This window comes from Rhineura floridana, chromosome 4 (assembly GCF_030035675.1).
Source record: "Rhineura floridana isolate rRhiFlo1 chromosome 4, rRhiFlo1.hap2, whole genome shotgun sequence".
Lineage (NCBI taxonomy): Eukaryota > Metazoa > Chordata > Lepidosauria > Squamata > Rhineuridae > Rhineura > Rhineura floridana.
In genome coordinates, this window is record NC_084483.1 from 84,659,846 (window position 1) to 84,670,641 (window position 10,796).

The 10,796-nt window shown below is 44.2% G+C and overlaps 1 pseudogene; it reads right to left on the reverse strand.

The window, feature by feature from the left end:
• Positions 1 to 1,557: 1,557 nt before the first annotated feature.
• LOC133384155 (serine palmitoyltransferase 2-like) lies at positions 1,558 to 7,139 on the reverse strand (annotated as a pseudogene).
• Between the last annotated feature and the right edge of the window lie 3,657 nt (positions 7,140 to 10,796).

Genomic DNA, 10,796 nt, shown 5'->3' on the forward strand with positions numbered 1-10,796 from the left:
TTTCATCACCAGGTGACCTCAAAGCAGTTTCCATAGCAAGAACAAAATAATATGATAAAAACAATTCAGAAATAATAAAAACTACAACAGTATCAATAAATAATACCACAAAATATCATAAAACAGGCTGAAATATCAACTCAATCTAGTCTGCAAAATCTATATATATATATATATATATGGAGAAAGAGAGAGAGAGAAAACAAACAAATATACAATAGTCCCATGATTGCATAACAGTCCATATCCTTCAAAGAAGTCTGTAACAGATTCCTTGGTAGCAGTGTCTTCCCCCTGTGTCCAGATAGGCTTGCTTCCATCTCCACATCCTGTTCCTTTGCAACCAGAACATCACAGGGAAATACAGAGCTTGGAAGATTACTTTTAAAAAGTAATAAATTACAGTTACAGTTACATGGCCAAAAAAAGTAGTAATTACCGTTACAATTACAATTGCTCTGAAAGTAACTGATTACTTTACTTTTCCTTCAAAGTAATCGCTACAATTACATTTCAGTTACTTTACAAACATGCCTACAAGGTGCTGGCCTTGGCTGCTGCACATCTAAGTAGCCTAAAACAACATTAAAAATAAACAAACACATACAGAGGTAGTAGAATAATTATTTTTATTCATAAGATAGCAATGGCGGTCTCTCCGCTGGTAAGGGTGGTGGGGAGGGAGGCTGAGGCCACTACTCAGATCTTTGCACATCAAACCAAGTGCACCCCCCCCACTCAGCCAGCCAGCATAATCTCTCTCACTTAACCACCTCCCAGACCCTGCCCTGCCACCAACTAAGGGACACTCACTCAAGCAAACATTTTCCCCTGAGATGCAAAAAAGTTAAAATACTGCAAATGCAGCACAGTAGCCAGAGAGGGTGGTGGAGGCCACTTTGTGTGCCAAGTGCAAACACAGTCTTCACACACACACACACACACACACATTGTCATCTTTCACCTCCACAGTTCTTTATCTCCACTCTGCTGCCGCCTCCTTCTCTTCCTTTATCCATGTCCTTGACCTCCGGATCCTTTTCCCCTCCACTCCATTCTTCACCACCACTATCTGTTTTTTAAAATAATTGTTTTCTCCACTCCACCCCATCTCACTCTCTGCCTCCTCCCTTGTCGCCTCCTACCCATCCACAGAGCATGAGGAATGAGCGACACTGCACAGAAGCCCAGTTTGAAGGACATGATTTTCATCTACAAATCAGAGGAGCAGAAGACTTCCCTGCTCCCCCCCCAAAGTAATGCCCAAAAGTAATTCTGGAAACGTTACAATTACTCCACAAAAGTAGTAAAATTACTCCTAGTTTATTACAATCAAAATGTAAAGGAATTACCCACTCGTAACTCAAAAAAGTAATGAATTACAAGTAATTCGTTACTTGTAACTAGTTACTTCCAAGCTCTGGGGAAATACAGCTGGTGTGTGGCTACTCTAGGTGCAGGGAGGGTTAAGCTCACACACATTCCACTTCTTCTCTCAAAGCTGCTGGTGTGTTTGCACCATGCTGACCTCCCTGCCACTCTGCTCCTCTCTCCTGATCAGCAGCAGAGACTCAGCTGCTGGGAGGTCAGGTAAGCACTGGGTTCAGCTGCTCTTGACAAAGAGATTACACTTCTCCCAAGTTTCTGTTGAGTCAAGTCATTTTGCCTCCTCCCATTCGACTGCTTTGGTTTTTCCAGGTTAGGAGTGCAGCTGATTATAAAATAACCTGTAGAGATCTCAAGTGTTGTGCCATCTTCACCCATAATGCACTTCATTGTTACAATGATTTTCTCAAGAACTGGGGGGGAAAGCGATGTGGCATATACTGCACTGTGCGAATGGACACGAAGGTAATCAATCAGCTCCTTCTTGCCTCCAATATATCCTCCAGCAGCTCCAAAAGTCTTGGTGAATGTCCCCATCATAGTATCCACATCCTCAGGGTCAAGTCCGAAATATTTCACGACACCCCGGCCACTGGTACCCAATGCTCCTATACTATGAGCTTCATCCAGATACAGATACGATTTGTATTTCTTCTTAAGGGGAATTACTTCAAGTAGTCAGACTCTGGATCCCTCCATGCTGAATATTCCTTCAACAATTATGAGAATTTTTTCCCATGGTCGGTGGGTGCATGGTTGCCCATATACAACGGCATCTTTGAGCAGCTTCTCTAAACTCTGCATATTATTGTGTTTGAAGACTCAAATTGTTGCTCCTGAAAGTCTTGCTCCGAATACTAGAGATGCATGATTTAACTCATCACTTAGTATTAGACAGCCCTTGCCAACTAAAGCAGGAATGTTCATTGAGTTGATTGCAAATCCCATCCCATATGCCAAAGCAGACTCTACACCAAGGAATCTGGCCAGTAATGTTTCTAGCTCCTCATGTTTGTCCAAGTTTCCCATCTCTTGCCTAGTGCTGCATACTGCACTTCCAGACTGTGAAAGAACTTTAGCCACTGAATCCGTGAAAACTCCAGTATTCTGTGCAAATCCAAGGTAGTTGTAGGATCCCATGTTAATTATGCCTTTAATTACTTTTCCTGCGTACTTGAATGTCCAACTGTTTTAAAGATTTTTTTAAAGAGGTTTTGTTTTTAAGAGGTTTTATAGATGTTTTTAGTGTTTTGTCTCTTGTTTGCTGACCTGGGCTCCTTCTAAGAGAAAGGGCAGGATATAAATTTAATAAATAATTAAAATAATACTGCAGAGCAAAGTGGCAGCACAAACCGCTCACACCTGCTGTACAGAAAAGTGTATGTGACTTCATATTTCAGGTACTGCTTTCACCCACTCAAAATCAGGCATCATAAAAATGAAGAATTACACAGTGTATGTTGCAATACACAAAAAATACTGTATTAATCTCCAATGCAAAAACAAAGGTATACTAAAACTGCATTCCCAGTTAAACTTAGCCCTTGCCAATAACAGTCGAATTAGAAAGGTCTTATGCTGCTTCCCAAAGTGGCTCTTGCTTTTGTGAGCTTTTGTGCAGAAGATGTTCTATAACTCTGGGGCAGCGATGAAAGTGGTACCTCTGCCAGGATGTCCACATTGTTCAAAATTACTTAGGGAATGTCTGAGCTTAACTGACATAAGAAATCTCAATAGGACTCAAAGTAGGAGAGTATCCCGGGGTGGGGAGCCTGTTGCCCTCCAGATGTTGTTGGGAATGCATCTCCTATCAGCCCCAGCACACATGGCCAATGATCTGGGGTGGTGAGAGTATCTGAGAGGCCACACTATCTGAGGGGCTATAGGTTATCCACCCCTGATGTATCTCAAATTCTGTGATACTATTTCCCCAAAGCCTTTCTCAAATTATAACATTTTACCATGTTCCCCCATTCTTCTAAACTTCTACAGCTTCCACACAAGCACTCCAATCTGGAAAACCCTTGGGATACTTACTAAAAAAACAAAACATACTGGTTATGTATCATTTCTTCCCCACCAACTCATCCGCTGCTGTCTCTCCACTTTTAAATTCATTCATGTCCCTGCACCAAATCATAATCAACCTGAGATAATGGCCTGCAGCAATCACAGACTCTCAATCCAACTCATTTCTTTCAGCAATCTGATTAGCATTATGCTCCACGTATTGGATAACCTGAACCTTCACTCTTTGTAACCCTGCCTGCAGCAACATATATAAAACTGATGGTGCCCTGCCCCATCTTTTGCCATACACTCCACTTTAAAGACACCACCACTCCTCTAGAACAGCCTTTCCCAGACTTTGGGCCCCCAGATATTGCTGAACTACAACTCCCATCAGCCCCAGGCAGCATGGCCAATGGTCAGGAATGATGGGAATTGTAGTCCAGCAACATCCAGGGACCCAAAGGCTGGGAAAGGCTGCAGAATATACAGGCCTCAAGCAATCAAAAGCTTTATGGCAGGGATGGGACACCCTTCAGATGTTGCTAGACTACAATGATCATTCTTGATCATTGGCTGTGCTGGCTGGGGCTGATGGGAGTTGGAGTCCAACAACATCTAGAGGGCCACAGGTTTCCCTGCCCTGCTTTATAGATTAAAGAATAAACAGCCCTCAATATTACTATATATCATGTATTTGTTTTTGGAAAGGTAAGAAACTTAGTGAACCTTTACCACTAATTCTAAAGTGTTAAAAGACTTGACAGGAAATACTGAATATTTGCATCATGCTTGTTTTTTGGCATTGGACATCCATGATATGGAAAATGCCCTATGTCAGTAACTGATGGCAAATATAACGCCTGGGGCATTTAGTGAAGGCAATCAGTTGGCAATAACATTTACTGTTAAACATGTTTTCCCCCCTAATATTTCCCTTTTGGGTCTCCTAATTCTTACTAGTAGGTATCAACATTGGCCAAATTATGGGAACTTATCGACAGTAAGATATAATAGATGAAATACACTAAATACAAGACTGATGTTGGCATGTACTTTGCATTTGTAGCTCTAATAAGACAGTTAATGCATAGAATCCTATTTTATATGTGTGTAAAGGGAAGTCTAGAAGTAAGATCAATATATTGTAAGATACTGCTCTGCACTCAATACACTGATAACCAGAGGAGAGTGCATGTTTTCTGCAACTTCTTGGAGCGATTCACCAAACAAGGTCTGACACTCATCCTGGCATTTTATTAGCCATTAAATACCTGTTCCACAGAATGTTTTATTCTTGTGTTTAGAGCCAATTCGGTCTCACTGCTAGGGTTGGCACAGGATTTACAGGGGTTGCTTTTACACTCCTGGGAAAAACAAATTAGGCCTAGTTTAAGGCATTAATATCTTTCCAATTATTTTTTATTATCACAACTATTTTATTACACAGTAGGCTGTAACCTATTACCACAGAGGTCAGGTTTCATTTCATTTTTAGAATGTAATGGTTTAAGGCAGAAGATTCAGAAATAAACTTACAGCTGTCAAATAAGAAAGGTACATTTCAAGGGTAGTACTAAGGCTGGAAACAATTATTATTTTTGAAAGAGAGAGTTGAAAGTGGCATGACAGAACTATCATTGCCCAGGGTGTATACATTTGTTTCTTTTGTTCCACAATCATCCTGGTAAAACAGGCCTTTGTAGTGCTTTGAAAGCCTGCAAAAACTGCTTGTCTACAGACAGCGGTAGAATAAAAGGAACAAGTGCATGCATACCCTGGGAAATGATAGATCTATCATATCATTTTCAATTGTCTGGTGTCTCTCAGACAAATTATTGTCTGTCTCCAGCCTAACACATAACTTAAAATCCTACATTAAATGCATTTTAAAAAAAGATAAATATGCAACAGCAGCAGTACAGAAATTTGCACTACAGCCCTATGCACATGCATTCAGAAATAAGTTCCATTATTTCCTAGTAAGTGTGCTTAGATTGACAGAATTGTGTTTGTGTGTAGCCGTTTGCTGATTCTGTTTAAGAGCATAAGAAGAGCCCTGCTAGAACAGGCCAAAGGCTCATTTGGTCCAACATCCTGTTATCACAATAGCCAACATCTCCTCTGCAGCCTTTTGTGAACTCCAAAAAACTGCTCCAGAGGGGTGCAGGGACCCATCAGAACAGTGGAGATGCTGCAGCAGGAGGGGGGTCAGCAAAAATTGCCTTCTGTCATCTTCCATCAAGAAAGCATAAGCTTCTGTTGATAGAAAGAGACTTTCATTTAATGGAAGGCTAAGTTAGGATCTAAGAGCTGGTATAGCACAGTGGGGAGGAGAGCCTGGCTGGGAGTCCAGTGAGTTCAAATCCTCGCTCGTGTCTCCTGGGTGTCAAGGGCCAGCTAAAGATCACCCCCACAGTGAGTGGCTCAGGGGTTACATGCCCTGCCACCTGTACAGCCGTGGGCAAGCTGCATAGTCCCAAGGAGCCCAGTTGCCCCTCAGCTGGCAGTTGCGGACAAGGAAGGGGCTGGCTTGTGCAGCTGTGGCAAGCTGAGGCCCTAGCCAGCTGGGGAGGACTAGCCTCAGAGGGAGGCAATGGGAAACCCCCTCTGAATACTGCTTACCATGAAAACCCTATTCATAGGGTCGCCATAAGTCAGGATCGACTTGAAGGCAGTCCATTTCCATTTTCATTTCAAGTTAGGATCTAACCCAGGTTTGGGGAACCTATGGCCTTCCACAGGTTGCTTATTCAAGTGCCCCAAGTTGATTCAGACAAATAAAGAATTGCACAAGTTTTGTATGTGAAGTTATGTAAGGCTCTTTAAAATTGAGAGCATTCCTACTTGCTGCAATGTATACAGTATCCATACTTTCAGATGCCCATCCTGCAATTTTTTTCTGCTCAACAATATTGTGACATCGGTGTGTTTTTACAGAATCCAAGCCATTAATATATTCATCTGAATTTTTATTATTTTTATTACATTTTATTTATACCCCGCCTTTCGGCCAAAGGCCCTCAAGGCGGCTTACAAGAAAAATAAACACAGGTATAAAAATACCATAATATACAATATAAACAATACAATATACAAAAATTAAATTAAATAGAAACAACATTATCATTATCAACACCACCAAGAAAGAGGAGGTGATCTTAGCGGGGGGGGGGAGTTCTCGAGAGGCAGAAGGGCGACAAGCATTTATTACAGTGAAGCTGTTTGCTGGTTCAATGTTGTCTTCCTCCCCATGTCCTCGGGCTCGCTCAGTTGCTGCTCCCCAGGCTTCTGCTGCTGCTGCTGCTGGCAGTTTATGTCAGAGGGCAGCTGCGAGCACTTGGGCTCGGGGATCTGGGCCCTACCTGGAGCAGGAGGGGCAGAAGGACGTGGAGGCAGCGGCTGTTGTGAAGAAGGAGGCCCCGTGCCGGGAGGCCCCGCACCAGGCTGTTGTTGGGTAGGAGGCGCCAGGCTGTTGTTGAGCAGGGAGACCCCCATGCCAGGAGGCCCCGTGCAGGAGGACCCACACCGGGCTTTTGTTGAAGAAGCGGTGGCAAGGACCCGGGTCCTGCTTAGAGCAGGAGAAGGAGAAGAATGTGATGGCAGTGGCTGTTGCCGAGCAGAAGGCCCTGTGCTGGAAAGCGGCAGTGAGGTGCTCTCCCCCCTCCTCCACACCTTCTGATGTTGTGCTGGTGTTCCAGTTGTTGCTGCTGGTCGAACAGTTGCTTCCCTGTTTCCGGCATGGTGCTGGCAGGCTGGGGCGGTTCGGCGGGCTCCTCTTGGGGCGGCTGTGGCAGCTGCTGGGCGCTTCCCGCGCTGGTGTTTTCCCCCGCAGATGAGGTGCTCCTTGCTGAATAACCTCGCTTGCATGACCAACCCCTGCCATGTCACGAGAAATGTACATTTGCAGTCATTACAACCTAATCTCTTCAAACTTGATTTACACAGAGTAATTACAGGAGCCTTGAACACTGATAAATTAGGCATTCAACATGGATACAAATCATAGCAATTAATTATGAAAGCATATATTTCAACAGCACAGGTTAACAGTAGGAAATAGGAGTAAATAAAAAATCTGACATTAAATGCACCAGCACCCAATGGTGATTAGAACAGGTGGTGGAATCTGTATGGCAAGTCACAAAGGACAGCAATTTGCCTATGAAGCCAAATGAAAAGTTCTTTCATTTTGGCCCTTGATGAAAGTTAACTAGATTTTGGTCTAGAGACCAAGCGCGGCTAACCTATGACTCTCCAGATGTTGTTGGAGTAGATCACCTGTCATCCCTGGTCATTGGTCATGTTGGATGGGGCTGATTGGAAATGGAGTCCATCAACATCTGGAGGGCCAGATGTAGCCACTCATGATCTAGGCCAGCCTTTCCCAACCGGTGTGCCTCCAGATGTTGTTGGACCACAACTCCCATCAGCCTCAGCCATTGGCAATGCTGGCTGAAGCTGATGGGAGTTGTGGTCCAACAACATCTGGAGGCACACTGGTTGGGAAAGGCTGGTCTAGGCAGTACATGATGCCATTCAGATTAGCACTCCTGTGAGAAATTTCCCACTCCATAAGTATATAGTCTTATTATAATATTTTCCAAACGTTCTTCCTTCAAGGACTTCTTTCTGCATTGACTGGAGTACCAAATAACCTTCTGGGTTGCAGAGAAATCTAGGGGGTGCACTAGAGTTCATGTGCAGTTCAAGTAGGGTGGTAGCCAGGTCAGCTGGACCATACCATCCTGTGCGAAATAGGCACATTCTGTAGAAAGCAACAGTCCCCTGCAGCTGTACACTGCAGAAGAACATATGCCATGTTGGCTAAGATGTTTTTCCAGAGAAGCTTGTCCACCATTACTAAATCTTCTCATCCAAGGACAGCTAATAAGCTCCAGGTCCCATGGAATATTGTCTGAAAACCACTGGTCTATTAGAACTCACCATGAGAATAAGGGCCATTATGTTATGAGTTGCCCCACTCCTCACTTAAGTGGTTGCGGGGTGGGGAAGCCTGATAGACACAACACATATTGTGAGTTTTCATAGATCAAGAGTAGCCAAATTGGTGCCCTCTGGATGCTGTTGGACTACAACTCTTATTGGCCTTGCTGGGTGGGGCTGGTGGGATGGTGCCACACTGGCATGGCTGCGAGAGTGACATTCTCCACAGGGATACCAATCCTCCACCTTCCAGGGGAATATTTTGACTAGCTCTCCACTGACATAGATGGGCTTTGGACAAACTCTCTTTCCATAGCGGTTGGTTTCCCTGCCCTCTCTTTTTCTCAGCTCTGTGAAAATGAGCGCTTTATGCCTGCTTGACACTGAAGGATCAGACGGGACATAATTTTCAGAATAATTTATTTATTTATTTATTTATTTATTTATTATTTGATATATATCCCACCCTTCCTCCCAGCAGGAGCCCAGGGCGGCACGCAAAAGCACTAAAAACTTTAAAACATCATAAAAACAAACTTTAAAACACATTAAAAGAAAGCATCTTCAAAAACATTTCTTTAAAAAAAGCTTTCAAAACATCTCCTAAGATTAAAAACATTTTAAAAAAATATTAAAAAGCAATTCCAGCTAGGTTTGCCAGGTCAGGAGCATCCCAAAGCCTGAGAGTTCAGGGATGGGCCCTAGTGATGTCATGGAGGCAGGTCATAGTGATGTCATGGGGATGGGGTGTATTGATGTCACAGGGGTGGGCCCAAGTGATATCACAGGGGTGGGCCCAAGTGATGTCATTAAGCATAATACATTAAGCATCAACCACAGTTGTTTGGAGCATACAATTCAAACAAAAACGTTTCTCTGATTGGAAATTAAAATAGAAATCTTAGCTGAAAGATAGAGCCTGGGTAGGGAACATTAAATTCAGCCTACTTGATTCTGGCAAGAAGAATTTAAGTGCCCTCAGGACAGCCCAGTCACCAGAAGGCCATTGTAGGAAGAAAGGAGCCTAGTGTTGTGGAGATGTTAGATGGGAGCATTCGGGAGTAAAGATGGATGCCCCTGAAGGCTGCAATTGTAAACACACGTACTAAGGGAGAAAGCCCCCATAGAACTCAACAGGACTTACTTCTGAGTAGATATAGTTTGGATTGTGCTGTTGGTAAAGCTTGACTAGGGATCCTGTCCAAGTTTGCTGAAAATGGATTGATCATTTGCATGCTTATTGAGTTCAGTGGGATTTACTCCCCTGCAATCATGCTTAGGATAGGTGAAACTGACCACAGGGGATGGGGAGGGGAGGAGGAGGAGGGAGGGGAGGAAATGCAGAGGGGAGGACTGGGATGGGAGCAGGCAGGAAGGGAAATGGAGGAGAAGGTCATGTTTGATCATTTGCATCTTTATTGAATTCAGTGTGATTTACTCCCATGCAATCATACTTAGGATAGGTAAAACTGACCAGGGGGGAGGGAGGGAGGGAGGGAGTGGGCAGGGGAGGAGGAAGAAGGAAGAGGGGAGGGGAGGAGAAAGGGAGAGAAGAGGGGAAGGAGGGGAAAGGCAGGTCTGATCATTTGCAAGCTTATTGATTTCAGTGGGATTTACTCCTATGCAATCCTGGTTAGGATAGGTAAAACTGACCATAGGGGAGGGGGAAGGGGAAGGAGAGTATTGGAGGGGGGCAAAGAAAGGGGGAGGACAGGTTTGATCATTTGCATTCTTACAGAGTCAATGGTATTTACTCCCGTGCAATCATGCTTAAGATAGATAAAACTGACCATGGGGAAGGGGAAGGGGAAGGAGGGGATTGGAAGGGGATGGGGATGGGTAGGAAGGGGCAAAGGAAGGGAGAGGGAAGGGGCAAGAAGGAGGGGATAGGAGGGAGGAGAAGAGAGGGTGGGTTTGATCATTTGCATACTTTTTGAGTTCAATGGGATTTATTTCTGTGCAATCATGTTTGAAAATGGAAATGGACTGCCTTCAAGTCGACGGGACTTATGGCGACCCTTTGAATAGGGTTTTCATGGTAAACGGTATTCAGAGGTGGTTTTACCATTGCCTTCCTCTGAGGCTGAGAGGTAGTGACTGGCCCAAGGTCACACATGGCTGTGTGGGGATTTGAACCCTGGTCTCCCAGGTTGTAGTCCAACACTGACCAAGGGGAGCAGCAGGGAGGGGAGGGGAGGGGGAGAGGAGGGGAGGAGATTGGGTGGGTGGACACTGGGCAGAAAAGAAGTCCCTTTCCTTTCCAAAAGTAAAATATTGTGAACAGTGTCATTGCTTTTCAGTGTTTCCCCCACCTTTTTATTCTACAGCAGGCACATGTAGCCTCCCACCCAAATTTAAACCAAAGCTGTCCCTGACCACATCCACACCAGGCCTTTATTTTACTTTGGACAGTCATGCCTTCTCTCCAAGAATCCTGGGGAGTGTAGTTAGTG